The following is a 15,579-nucleotide window of genomic DNA, read 5'->3' as shown; positions in this document are numbered from 1 at the left end:
GCAGAAAGCTGCCCAGAAAGCCGCTTTAGGGGCCCTTTTGTTGATACCAAGTACTCCCCTCCCCCAGGGCCCCAGAGCTGGCTGCTGGGCCTCCCAGGTCACCCCTTGGAGGGTTGCTCCCTGGGGTCCTGGCCTGAAGAGTCTTTGGCAGAGTAACGTCTCCCCTGTCCTGTCAGGGGCACTCTTCTGTCAATCCATGGCTCTGTACACTCCAGTGGTGCCAGGAGGCTGCTAAGATTTTGTCCCCCCACCTGCAGCAAAAATGGGTGTGGCCAAGACATGATGTGGGCAGAGCTTAGCCCAGTATAGGTAGTTATATGTCGCCTTCCCCCCAGCCCAGTACAGGTAGTCACATATCCTCCCCCCTGTCCCCCCAGTCCTGTGTCCTCCACTCCCCCTCCCCAGCCCAGTAACTGTAGTCAGATGTGCTCCAGTTAAGCCCCGAATCCTAATTTTTTTCCCCACAATAATTCCTCTTGTACATCGTCTTATTATCTTTTCAGAGACACCTATGTCATTTCCCGTGAAAAAATTACTTGCTGGTTGAATAAAAGTAATATAGTCAAATGGCCTCCCTCCCACCAATCTAGTTTAGCTGCTTAGTGCCCCCCTCCTGTCTTGCAGAGTTATGGTGACTGGGAACTCACAAATACTGGATCCACAGCAGAATCGCACTGCCCTCCAATCCCGCTTAGCATCTGGTTACCATGGTTCCAGCCGGAGCCTCTCATGATGACATCATTATGAGAGGTGCAAGCCGAAATCATGGTAACCAGGCGCTTAGCGGGGGAGGAGAGCACTGCAATTCTGCCTTGGATCCAGGAGCATATTCTCCATAGCAGTGCATTGAGAAAAAGATTTCAGTTAAAAGACGTGAAGTGTAAAAGGTGCCACAGGAAAAAATGGGCATTACTTTGAAAATCAGTTGTCCTTTCAGTTATAACTGAAAGCAACTGATCAAGTGTCAACGGGGCCTTAGTCACCACAACTCTGCAGGACAGGAGTGGGAGCATCAGGCACAGCAGAGGGCAGCTCAGCACGGGGGTCCTGAGACCCTTGCAGAGGGTGAGGCCCCAAGCCGTTGCATGAGTCACTTGATTTTTTTTTTTATCGAAAAATGCTATTTTTTGGTTTTGAGAAAATATTCATGAAAATGCATTTTATTTTCGCAATATGGCAAACACGCATTTTTGTTTGTCACTGATTTCCAAGCATCTCAGCAGCAGTGGAAATCATAGGAAAGCATTAGTTATGAATAGTTACACCACTGGGCAGAATACTAATTAATGGGGCAGGATACTAATTAATGAACTAGGGTTTATTAGACAAAATTATGCAGGTAGCTATGAGCAAAACAAGCCAGGATGAACAAGAGCAAAGGACTAGAATTGATTCTGATATAAAGTATGCAGTGTAGATAATGTAACAGTGACATCTATAGGCTGGAGGCAGGTACACCATAAAAGCTTTATTTAAAGCTAAAAGGATGCATTTCACAGAAAGTGCCTGCTTTCTCTGGAACAATGTGGCTATAATAAATATACAATAAAAGCTTTGACAATATGTACATAATTAGATACATAGCATACATTATTATTCAATCCAAATGAAATGTAGGTGAGCTTATTCACTAAAATGCTAAGTGATCTAACAGATGCTGCTTAACTTCTGCCATTTGATGAGCTTGCAGGTTTTTCCTCCACAGAATGGTTTAAACGGTGGGATCAGAACATTCATCCTGTGCTGCTTTGATTGACAAGCCTTGCCGATGTCCTCACTGCCGCAAGGCATCATGGGAGTGTTCCAGTCTCCGGGCTCAGCTGAACTCATTTATTTTTATTATGTTTAAGGAGAAGCCTTATTGTGTCCCTGGCTGCACAGCCGGCTACTTGGATCAATATAGTATTGCTGTATGGCTTTTATTAAAGAACACCTGAAGTAAGGGTGATATGCTGCTCACGGAAGGTATGTATCTGCGGCTGCCCGCCGCTGCACACACAAACTATTCAACGCTGGAGGGGAGCGCAGAGGGGAGAGCCCGAGGTGAGGGGGGGGGGGGACCGTCCCCCCTCCCCGCCGAAGTGCAGCATGGCTTTCCCATCAAGCTGCGACCCCTCCAGCACCCCAAAACGGCCCCAAGCAGGACCCAAAGAGGGAGGGGGGGCGGGTCCCCCACGGGGGCAGGGGCTGCAGGCCCTATTGTTATGCCAGTGCTATACATATCCCCCAACTAACAGGTAACTTGCTCCCCTAAAACATTTAATCAGGCAGCAGAATACCCCACAGATGAAAACTACAATCTGTGTGGAAAACGGCAAGCATTCTACAGAGCAGCACCCCTAGTTAGAGATGCCCCGAACGGTTCGCCGGCGAACGGTTCCAGGCGAACTTCGGGTGGTTTGCGTTCGCATGCGAAGGTGAACTTTCCTGGAAGTTCGATTCGCCCCATAACGCTCTATTGAGCAAAACTTTGACCCTCTACATCACAGTCAGCAGGCACATTGTTGCCAATCCGACTGCACTCACCCCTAGAGCCCCCCTTATAAAAGGCAAGGTCCTTGTGCCGTTTTACTCACTAGTCTGCCTACACTAATTAATTAAGGGACAGCTGCTGACAGACTCTGCTAGGGAGAGTTTGGTAAGGATCTTATAGGCTTGTTCCTAGCTAATTGTTGTTCCTTATATTACTCCCTCCCTTCTCCCGGAGGGAGGAGGGTCTCATCTTCCAGGGAATTGTTAATTTCAAAAGCCAGCTTATATACCTTGAACAGGAATTGAACCCAGGTCTTGGCCGGGAATTGAACCCAGGTCTGAAGGCAGCCAAGCATGTACCATTATGATATATCCTAGAGAAAAATGAGCTTGCTTAAAGATTTGTAGGCTTTCAAAAGCCAGCTTACATACCTTGGCCTGGGAATTGAACCCAGGTCTGAGTGCATGGTAGATAGCTCTCCTAACCGCTATACCACCACCAACATTACATTCTGAAACCAGCCTAGCATGTACCATTATGATATATCCAAGAGAAAAATGGGTATATCATGAGGACAACTAATGTGCCAGGTAATGTCCATGTTTCCCTATGGCTCAAGTGGGCAATGTTACAGTTTAACTGTGTGCTGACCAGGAAGCTGTTATGGGGTAATGGCAAATTTCAAAATGGAGGACAGAGAATTCCATTGATCACAGTGGACAAACAGGACGCATAAAAGGAAAAATAGGTTGAGGAGTAGACTACACAGGAGGTAAGTATGACTTGTGTATGTTTATTTTGACTTTTCATTTATAGTTCAGGTTTTCTTTAAAATAACTCCAGAGTTAGACAGGCTGTTTATTAACTGTGTGTGAAAATAACTACAGAGGAGGTAAATTAACTACAGAGGAGGTAACTTAAGAAATGAAGAGATAAGATAACTCTCTTACTGTGTGGAGGTAAGTTTTCTCTTGCCTTATTATCTCCAGCATGATCTTAGTGAATTGAGGCCATTGTGAATTGAGTTAGGGCCAATGACAGTACTTTTTTTACCTACTTTTTGGAACTTTTTCCATTGCAAAGTGTTGAAAAGTTATTTGAAAATGAAAAATGATCTTCTAGGAGCAGGAGCGTAGCAATAGGGGGTGCAGAGGTTGCAACCGCATCAGGTCCCTTGGGCCAGAGGTGCCCTGAGGGGCCCTCCCTCAACTGCAGTATTAGCTTTCTATTAGTCCTGTGCTGGTAATCACTTCTATACATACTTTGAATAGTGATAATCATCAACAAACTGCTCCTTATCCCCTTCTTGCACCTCTGACACTGTAGTTGCCATTGGCAGGTTTTGGTGCACCATATCAATTGTTATGTATAGAGTGCTTTGGGGGCCCCAATGTAAAACTTGCATTGGGGCCCACAGCTCCTTAGCTAGCCACTTGGTGTTTGATGCACACACCCTTTTTGCAATACGTTAGCTACGCCACTGCCTAGGAGAAAACTCAGGAGAATGAGCTAATTGCATATGGGCCACTGTGCATACTCCCCTGAGTCCATATTGTTGAAGACACATTCCCTTCTCCATAGACTTCTCCCAGGATGGGTGAGAGATGTGACAGGTCCCCTTCGCACAGAGCAGTATATCTTGCGGACTGCCTTGAGTTGGGTGCCTTTCAATATGCAGATTTGGAGACAATAGCAGAGGAAATCAGTATTAATGTCTTTAAGGTAAAACGTCGCTTATCACTAGTGTTGGGCGAACAGTGTTCGCCACTGTTCGGGTTCTGCAGAACATCACCCTGTTCGGGTGATGTTCGAGTTTGGCCGAACACCTGATGGTGTTCGGCCAAGCCGTTCGGCCATATGGCCGAACTAAGAGCGCATGGCTGAACGTTCCCCGAACATTCAGTTAGCGCTGTGATTGGCCGAACGGGTCACGTGGTTCGGACCCGAACGCGCTCTGATTGGCCGAACGGGTCACGTGGTTCGGGTAAATAAATACCCGATCCACGTCATTTCTCCGCCATTTGTCTGTGGGTTTAGCTTTGGGTAGGCAGGCAGGGTAGTTCTCTCTCCAGCCAGGCTAGCCAGGGTCCCCCCAGTCATTGTGTCGCTGCTGGGAACAGAAGTACACCGCTCACCCACACTATATAGCATTGTGTTTACTGCCACTCTGTGTCTCTGCTGGGAACAGTAGTACACCGCTCAACCACCACTGTATAGCATTGTGCTCTGTGTCTCTGCTGGGAACAGTAGTACACCGCTCACCAACCACTGTATAGCATTGTGCTCTGTGTCGCTGCTGGGAACAGTAGTACACCGCTCAACCACCACTGTATAGCATTGTGCTCTGTGTCTCTGCTGGGAACAGTAGTACACCGCTCACCCACCACTGTATAGCATTGTGCTCTGTGTCGCTGCTGGGAACAGTAGTACACCGCTCACCCACCACTGTATAGCATTGTGCTCTGTGTCGCTGCTAGGAACAGTAGTACACCGCTCACCAACCACTGTATAGCATAGTGCTCTGTGTCGCTGCTGGGAACAGTAGTACACCGCTCACCCACCACTGTATAGCATTGTGCTCTGAGTCGCTGCTGGGAACAGTAGTACACCGCTCACCAACCACTGTATAGCATTGTGCTCTGTGTCGCTGCTGGGAACAGTAGTACACTGCTCACCAACCACTGTATAGCATTGTGCTCTGTGTCGCTGCTGGGAACAGTAGTACACCGCTCACCAACCACTGTATAGCATTGTGCTCTGTGTCACTGCTGGGAACAGTAGTACACCGCTCACCAACCACTGTATAGCATTGTGCTCTGTGTCGCTGCTGGGAACAGTAGTACACCGCTCACCCACCACTGTATAGTATTGTGCTCTGTGTCGCTGCTGGGAACAGTAGTACACCGCTCACCCACCACTGTATAGTATTGTGCTCTGTGTCGCTGCTGGGAACAGTAGTACACCGCTCACCCACCACTGTATAGTATTGTGCTCTGTGTCGCTGCTGGGAACAGTAGTACACCGCTCACCAACCACTGTATAGCATTGTGCTCTGTGTCGCTGCTGGGAACAGTAGTACACCGCTCAACCACCACTGTATAGCATTGTGCTCTGTGTCTCTGCTGGGAACAGTAGTACACCGCTCACCCACCACTGTATAGCATTGTGCTCTGTGTCGCTGCTGGGAACAGTAGTACACCGCTCACCCACCACTGTATAGCATTGTGCTCTGTGTCGCTGCTAGGAACAGTAGTACACCGCTCACCAACCACTGTATAGCATTGTGCTCTGTGTCGCTGCTGGGAACAGTAGTACACCGCTCACCCACCACTGTATAGCATTGTGCTCTGAGTCGCTGCTGGGAACAGTAGTACACCGCTCACCAACCACTGTATAGCATTGTGCTCTGTGTCGCTGCTGGGAACAGTAGTACACTGCTCACCAACCACTGTATAGCATTGTGCTCTGTGTCGCTGCTGGGAACAGTAGTACACCGCTCACCAACCACTGTATAGCATTGTGCTCTGTGTCACTGCTGGGAACAGTAGTACACCGCTCACCAACCACTGTATAGCATTGTGCTCTGTGTCGCTGCTGGGAACAGTAGTACACCGCTCACCCACCACTGTATAGTATTGTGCTCTGTGTCGCTGCTGGGAACAGTAGTACACCGCTCACCCACCACTGTATAGTATTGTGCTCTGTGTCGCTGCTGGGAACAGTAGTACACCGCTCACCCACCACTGTATAGTATTGTGCTCTGTGTCGCTGCTGGGAACAGTAGTACACCGCTCACCAACCACTGTATAGCATTGTGCTCTGTGTCGCTGCTGGGAACAGTAGTACATCGCTCACCAACCACTGTATAGCATTGTGCTCTGTGTCGCTGTTGGGAACAGTAGTACACCGCTCACCCACCACTGTATAGAATTGTGCTCTGTGTCGCTGCTGGGAACAGTAGTACACCGCTCACCCACCACTGTATAGTATTGTGCTCTGTGTCGCCGCTGGGAACAGTAGTACACCGCTCACCCACCACTGTATAGCATTGTGCTCTGTGTCGCTGCTGGGAACAGTAGTACACCGCTCACCCACCACTGTATAGCATTTCTGTACTGCCACTGTACTGCTGCCAGTCAGCGTGTACTTTAAGGATAAGTGAAATGAAGAAGAAATCCTGTGAAAGAGGGAGCGGCAAGGGAAGAGGTGTTTCCCCTGACGGTTCACGTACAGGCCACAGTGGAGCACCGAAGAAAACCCACTCAATACCGTCCATGTTGTCCAGGAAATCAACCCTCACAAATCCAAAAGAACAGGACCAGATAATTAATTGGATGAGCTCTCAAGCGTCCAGCAGTGGGTTAAGTGGGTGTCTCAAAGCGTGGCCTTCTCCTCCTGCGCCTCCTCCTGTTCCATCATGTGTGCTGCTGCTGGGTTAGCGTTACCGGTCCCTTTTCCTGGAACCTCTTATCTGTATTACATTTATGACTGCATGGCGGCAAAATGCATGCTATCCGCACGCTTCTTGTCCTCATGCAAGGCCTGGGTTGTTGTGTCTCAAAGCGTGGCCTTCTCCTCCTGCGCCGCCCTTCTCCTGTTCCATCACGTGTGCTGCTGCTGGGTTAGCGTTACCGGTCCCTTTTCCTGGAACCTCTTATCTGTATTACATTTATGACTGCATGCCGACAAAAAGCATGTTACCTGTGCAAAGAAAACAGACATTTCCCGCATTTAAAAGACAGTTTTCCCTTTGAAATTTTAAAATCGATTTTCTCAAAAACTATAAGCTCTTTTTGCTAATTTATTTCCCTCTTGTACCCACTCCCAAGGTGCATATACCCTGTAAATTTGGGGTATGTAGCATGTAAGGAGGCTTTACAAAGCATGAAAGTTCGGGTCCCCATTGACTTCCATTATGTTCGGAGTTCGGCTCGAACACCCGAACATCGCGGCCATGTTCGGCCTGTTCGGCCCGAACCCAAACATCTTGATGTTCGCCCAACACTACTTATCACAGCCGGGCGGGCAAAGTAATTTGCCGTAATGAAAAATGTGAAAAATGGTATTGGACGTAGCAACTCCTCAAGTGGTCGCTAATGAAAATGTGCGCAGTAATTAATTTTCTCTGCCTGGATGAACTCATCTGTGCGCCCTACAGAGGAGCCCGGCAGAGAGTTATAGGCTGTGGAAAAGGGCAATTTCCACAGCGTCACTAAATTTACCCCCGGGCAGTGTCACCATGGGATGACCTCTCTGGCACATGACCAGTAGTGCAAGGCTTGAGTTTCGCTCATTCATAACTTTTGCAGCAAAGTTCACAATTATGACATGAAATAGTAATGCGAAATTTCTGGCAAATTCGTTATTAATTTTACACTTAATCATAAAGTCATGATTATGCGAAATTTGATTCTTTAGGAACAAGTCAAACATTTTTTTTTTTTTTTACAAAAAATGTTTTTAATCACTTCACCACTGAGGGGTTTTTCCCCTCATGGACCAGAGCAATTTTCACCTTTCAGCACTCTTCTGATTCATTCGCCAATAGCTCTATCACTACTTATCACAATGAAACAATCTTGTTTTTTTTTTTGTTTTTTTTTGCCACCAATTAGGCTTTCTTTTGGTGGTACTTATTGATAGGGATTATTTTATTCTAAATACAGTTTGACGGGGAAAAAAATTGAAAAAAAAAAATCATTATTTCTCAGTTTTCGGCCATTATCGTTTTAAAATAAAAATGCTACCATGGATAAAACCCACACACTTCATTTGCTCATTTGTCCCGGTTATAACAACGCTATTACTATAAGTATGTCCCTAGTACAATTTATGGCAACAATATTTTATTTGGAAATAAAGGTGTATTTTTTTCTGTTTTGTATCTGCCACTAATTACAAGCCCATATCTGCAAAAATAACAGTTATATACCCTGCTGACCTACATATTTAAAAAAAAAGTTGAGTCCCTATTTATGTATTTTTTTTAAATGTTACTTTTTTAATTTTTTATAAAAGTGTTTTATTTTGTTAACTATGGGAGGGGAGGTAAGAGGTTAATTAATAGAGTATTTTATGTATTTTTGTATTGGAATGTATGTGTCTAATGTGTGTAAGTGTAATTTTACTATTTCACCACTAGATGACCCCCCCCCCCCACACACTGAATCTTCCTGCATGTACTGTAAGTACACTAACAGGAAGTAATGTGTGTATGTATTACTTTCTGTTTATCATTGACCTTGGCATCTCATTGATGCCGGTGTTCATTGATCACAGGCACTTAGATCGGTGAATGGTAACTGTATTCCCATTCACTGATCTGTCTACTAATGGGCGGCAAGATACATTTTTCCGATTGATTGTAACCATGGGCGCAGCAATAACCCTTGCAACCCCCGCCATCACAGGGGGGCCCAGTGGCTTTGGGCCCAGAGTAGCGAGTAGCTGTAATTTTTTCCTGCTTCCAGATGCTGCTTCAAAGCACAACACTCCCTGCTGTCATTCGCTGGCTCCCGATCACATGACCCTCATGGGGTTCGGGGACCAAGGGGGGCCCATGCTATCATTTTTGCAGGGAGGCCCTATCAAGTCTAATTACGGCCCTGGTTGTAACGTTTAAAAAACCTGACCAATGTATCGGACACGTGTGTTCAATTCTCCACGACTGCCTATAGACAAATAAAAACAAAACAACAAAACAAAAACAAAACAAGCAAAAGAAGCAGGAAATCAGATTTTCTCTGGTTGAATATATTCAGCTGTGGTGCATCATGGGAGACATCTCAAGCTCACTCCAACCTGAATTATCGTAAATTATTTCTGTTTTAAGAAAGCAAACTTTTGTTTTCCATAGGATTTTAGTAAGGGGGCTTTTAGGACCATTGTAGTCCCTTACACACTCCAATGAGTTCTGGGTCACCATGAACTTGCTGGTTAGTCTGTACCTCTCGGTGTTACAAGCCCTACTCCATAGAGCCAAATTAATCTATGCCATGCACTGATGAGGAGCAAACAATCCAAAACAGTCTGTATGCATGTTGGATTATTATGGCTCTGTACAAATTAACAAGCTGACACATCATTGCATTCCAGCGGTTCTGGAGGTGTGTTTAGCTTCTAAGGGTAACAATGGTTAATTTGCATATATTCAGCAGTGATGCACTGGGAGACATCTCGAGCTCACTCCAACCTGAATTATTGCAAATACTTTCTGTTTTAAGAATGCAAACTTTTGTTTTCCTCTGGTTGAAACAAATACATTCAGTCTTCATGTACAATTGATTGCGTTTATCACTTTGTGCACATAGTTGTTTTGTTTGTTGTTGATTTTTTTTAATAAACTCGGTGGGGAGTGGCAGAAATGTCTGTACAATTTTTTGAAGGTTAGTGATGTAGGATAGATTGTCAATTTCTTGCAATTTTTTTTAGAGTTTTCAATATTTTTTTTCTTGATTGGGGAAAATTGAACACAGGTGTGTGATACATTGGTCAGGTTTTTAAAAAGTTACAGTCAATTAGATTGATTCAAATTAATTGTACTTCTTGAATTGAAAATAAATATAAAATATTCATGTGATCATGTGTGGCCACCTTAAAGCACCACTCCAGCAAAAAAAACCAAAGCAGTTAAAATCTGACAGAACCGACAGGCTTTGGACTAGTCTATCTCCTTATGGGGGATTCTCAGGGTTTCCTTTGTTTTCAAATGCATTTTCTGAACAGCAATTTAACAGTCAAAATAGTAAGATACCAGCCAGTCTCCGCACTCACTTCACGCTATTTTGTCAGTTAGGGCCCATTTCCATTTGTGAATGGGAATCCGAAGGGATGCGATCTGGGTACGTATCACTTCCGTTCCCTTTCGCGTCACTTCTGCATCCCCCAATGTGGAAGTGAATGGAGGTGACTGGGGCGGATGCGGCCGTGCAAGAATCTGCAGCATGTTGCAGATTCTCTCATCGCTCCGCACCGCTCCGGATAACCAGCACGCAATGGAAACTGTTCCACTGACGTTCTTTGGTTTCAGTTCGGCCGCGGTGCAATGCGGCTATGTAGTCACGTTGCACTGCCTGTAGTGGAAACGGGCCCTTAGACTCAGAAACTGCCATTCAGGAAATGCTTTTGAAAACAAAGAAAACCTTGACAATACCCCATGGGGAGATGGACCAGTCTAAAACCTGGATTTTAACAGCTTACTTTTTTCGCCATAGCAGTCCTTTAAAGGGGAACTTCAGCCTAAACAAACATACTGTCATTAAGTTACATTAGTTATGTTAATTAGAATAGATAGGTAATATAATCTCTTACCCACTCTGTTTTAAAAGAACAGGCAAATGTTTGTGATTCATGGGGGCTGCAATCTTTGTCATGGGGGCAACCATCTTTTTGGTTGAAAGGAGGTGACAGGGAGCATGAGACACAGTTCCAACTGTCCTGTGTCCTGATCACCCTTCCCAGCTGCACACGCTAGGCTTCAAATGTCAAATTCAAAGTGTAAACAAACAAAAAATTGCACCAAAACAGCAGAACGAGAACAACAAAATCAGAAATCCCATCATGCTTTGCACAACATCAGGGGAAAACTGCCCGGGCAGTTTTCTTCTGTGCAGCTAAAAATGAGGCTTGTATAAGAGAAACAAAGTTCTGATGCTGTGAAACTGTTAAAGACACACCAGGCCTTTTCAGTGCTGCTGAGTTGATTTTTAGTCTGGAGGTTCACTTGAAGACTAATATTTCTGGGGTGTGGCCTACTAAGTTCAGAGGCGGGCTCTCGCAGGTAACAATGGTATTTTCTTAACCTGTCCTATACATTGTTACCTGCTGACAACTTTCTAAATTCCATCTAACATTTCCATTGATCCTTTGTGCACATAATACAGAATACTGACTCCGAGGGGTGGGTCTTTATCCTTTCTGCCTTCTTCAGGACATTCCTCAGTCTCATCCTTACTAGAAGTGGTGATTGAGATGCTGATGATTCCGATTTGCATGAACACAGAATGCTAATTGTATGCAGCCTGGAACGAAACCGATTCAATTGATAGTAATTATATCTGATGGGTCCATTGCAAAGCTATGTGCAATTTGCATTACGTATATATTTGCATGTAAGTCAGAATTATTGGCATCAGCTTTGACCACCTCTAGTGTACCGACTCCATCTTTAGTCATTTAGAGAGGTCAGTAGAGAAAAAAGCCTTAGCTTAACTAACAAATGCAGAGATAAAAGAATCACCCTAAAGAACATGCAGTCTTAGCATAGCTGTAGATAGGTACAGAAACCATGTCAGAAAGCTCTTGGCCAATAATGACCACCGCTGCCAATCTAGTGTGTGCACACAGTGCTGAATTTACCATAAGGCATTGTAGGCATGTGTCTACAGGTGCCTGATGATGGAAAGGCGGCTCAACCCCTACTTCCCTATGCAGAGTCATGATGAGAGCATAAATGAGAGGTTACTCAACCTGCTCTCGGCATTCCACTGACAAGGTCTCCCTTCAGTCAGGGGCACCTCTAGCTATATAATACTGAGGTTCCTTTAGTTTACCTAATACTTGGGGGCATCTCTAGCTACTTAATACTGAGGTTCCGCAAGCTTCCTAATACTTAGGGCACCTCTAGCTACTTAAAGGGAACGTTTCACACAGAATAAACATATCAGTCGATAGCTTGTAAAGAATAAATGCTCTACCTGATAATTTCGCCGCTCTGGTGTGCCTTTTTTAGTGTTTTTTATTCATTTTTGCTCCAGGAAAAATCAAATATGGCCGCCGGCTCATATCCCTTCTGCTTCCGGGTTATGAGTTGTTCTGGATGTGCTGTCTAGGCTATATGAGAGTAGGCTGCTGTCTAGGCTGTATGAGAAAGGCTGCTGCAGCCTTTCATCTGTGTGCTTTCATTTTGGTATGATGTGCAGCTGCCTGTAGGAAGTGTCTCTCATAGGAATGAAACTGCAGTCATCATCATTATCTATGCAGAGTGCACACAGAGCACACAGATCATATTGCCACATGTGTCTGTTTCAGAGCTTCTCTCTCAGCAGGAGCAGCCCCTCCCATGTCATCACAGCTCTCAGTATGCAAAGCAGCAAAGCTGAGCCAGGAGGGGGCAGGCTTGGGCTTGAAAAGACTCCACAGAAAAGTGACTCAGCTATAATGATTACCGGTCAAACCTAGACTGAGCCAGTCGGGTATTCTTATCACAGCTGATAATAGACTAATTAAGCAGATAAGAATGAAACTAAAAGCAGGGTAGGTGTTTACTGTCATGTTCACACTGATAAATGTAATAAAATACATGCGGATGCTTTGTCTCTGGTTCTCTTTAATACTGAGGTTCCTCAAGCTACCTAATACTGGGGGGCATCTCTAGCTACTTAATACTGAGGTTCCTCAAGCTACCTAATACTGGGGGGCATCTCTAGCTACTTAATACTGAGGTTCCTCAAGCTACCTAATACTTGGGTGCACCTCTAGCTACTTAATACTGAGGTTCCTCAAGCTACCTAATACTTAGGGGCACCTTTAGCTACTTAATAATGAGGTTCCTCAAGCTACCTAATACTTAGGTGCACCTCTAGCTACTTAATACTGAGGTTCCTCAAGCTACCTAATACTTAGGTGCACCTCTAGCTTCTTAATACTGAGGTTCCTCAAGCTACCTAATACTTAGGTGCACCTCTAGCTACTTAATACTGAGGTTCCTCAAGCTACCTAATACTGGGGGGCATCTCTAGCTACTTAATACTGAGGTTCCTCAAGCTACCTAATACTTAGGTGCACCTCTAGCTACTTAATACTGAGGTTCCTCAAGCTACCTAATACTTAGGTGCACCTCTAGCTACTTAATACTGAGGTTCCTCAAGCTACCTAATACTGGGGGGCATCTCTAGCTACTTAATACTGAGGTTCCTCTATCTACCTAATACTTGGGGGCACCTCTAGCTACTTAATACTGAGGTTCCTCTATCTACCTAATACTTGGGTGCACCTCTAGCTACTTAATACTGAGGTTCCTCAAGCTACCTAATACTGGGGGGCATCTCTAGCTACTTAATACTGAGGTTCCTCAAGCTACCTAATACTTGGGTGCACCTCTAGCTACTTAATACTGAGGTTTCCCTAGCTACCTAATACGTGGGTGCACCTCTAGCTACTTAATACTGAGGTTTCCCTAGCTACCTAATACTTGGGTGCACCTCTAGCTACTTAATACTGAGGTTTCCCTAGCTACCTAATACTTGGGGCACCTCTAGCTACTTAATACTGAGGTTCCTCAAGCTACCTAATACTTAGGGGCACCTTTAGCTACTTAATAATGAGGTTCCTCAAGCTACCTAATACTTGGGTGCACCTCTAGCTACTTAATACTGAGGTTTCCCTAGCTACCTAATACGTGGGTGCACCTCTAGCTACTTAATACTGAGGTTTCCCTAGCTACCTAATACTTGGGGCACCTCTAGCTACTTAATACTGAGGTTCCTCAAGCTACCTAATACTGGGGGGCATCTCTAGCTACTTAATACTGAGGTTTCCCTAGCTACCTAATACTTGGGGCACCTCTAGCTACTTAATACTGAGGTTCCTCAAGCTACCTAATACTTAGGGGCACCTTTAGCTACTTAATAATGAGGTTCCTCAAGCTACCTAATACTTAGGTCCACCTCTAGCTACTTAATACTGAGGTTCCTCAAGCTACCTAATAATTGGGGGCATCTGTAGCCACTTAATATTGAGGATACTTCCCTCTACTTTTAGGTATTTGTTTTTTGACCAAAGGTTTAATTCCGGTTCTCTTTAAAGGGACCTTAAGCAGACGACCAAAATGGAAATCTGCACTTACGTGGGGCTTCCTCCAGCCCCCTGCAGCCCACCAGGTCCTTCGGGTCCTCTGGATCCACTATGTGCTCCCGCTGTCGGCTCCAATGGCCTAAGTCGTGTGCGATTGCACATGCGCAGCTTGTTCAGGCAGACGGCTCGATCACATGCCTGTCGCCGTAAGCGTCCTGTGTATGCACAGTACAGTATTTTGAGAACTGCGCATGCACAGCAGCATGCTTATGATGATAGGCGCGTGATCGAGCCAGGCAGGCAGACAGGCCACGCAAGTGTAGGTGCAGGTGACTTTGGCCAAACTTGTGCAAGTAACAGAGCCACCAGTGGGACTACAGAGGGGACTAAGAGGACACCTATGGACCTCGCAGGCTACCCGTGATCAAGAGCTGTTTTTCCTGATCATGAGGTCAGATTCTGAATTCGTGATTGCCTCTAGATCACAGATTCGGTCTTGAAGTCACTCATGATCATGGTTCAAATCCAGGTCATGATCACGAATTTAGCCGTGATCACGGTCGTGATTATAACATGAAAACCCTCCGACTTTAGCGGTTAATAGCAAAGCCCCCTTACATGATATAAACACCAAAATTTGCCAGATGTATTAAGTAGAACAGTGGAAACAAGTGGAAATTTCTTTCAAAAAGACCTTATAGTTTTTGACAAAATTGATTTTTAAAGTTTCAAAGGAAAATAGTATACATTTAAATGCGGTAAATTTTCAGTTAATATATTTACTGCATTTACATGTATACTTTTTTCTTTGAAACTTTAAAATCGATGTTCTCAAAAACTATTGGGGCTTTTTGAACATTTTTTTAAGTTGTAGCCACTGATCACCTTTATAACCCATGCAATTTTGGTGATTGTAGCATGTATGGGGGCCTTGCTATTAACGTTAAAGTCAAATCCGTGATCACAACCATGATCACGGATTCTACATGTAATCACGGCTAAAATCAGAGTCGAATTCAGAGCTCTGATTCAAATTCGGATCACGATCACGGCGTATCGGGATTTCTATTCTGCCGTACCCGGATTTACTTGAATTCGTGATTGGGGGTATCCGAGCATCACTGCTTTTCAGGGACATTAACCTCCCTGGCGTTATGATTTATTGCGGCGCACGGCCGCGGGAGGTGTTTTTTTGCCTAATTTTTATTTTTTAACATGTAGCTAGCCTAGCGCTAACTACATGCTTCCCCCCTCCCTGCGGCACCCGCCTGTACGCTTCGATCGCCCCCAGTGCATAATTCCAACAGGAAATC

The sequence above is a fragment of the Hyperolius riggenbachi genome, chromosome 7 (genome assembly GCF_040937935.1).
Source record: "Hyperolius riggenbachi isolate aHypRig1 chromosome 7, aHypRig1.pri, whole genome shotgun sequence".
In the NCBI taxonomy this organism is placed as follows: domain Eukaryota; kingdom Metazoa; phylum Chordata; class Amphibia; order Anura; family Hyperoliidae; genus Hyperolius; species Hyperolius riggenbachi.
Note: the sequence above shows the minus strand (reverse complement) of the source record.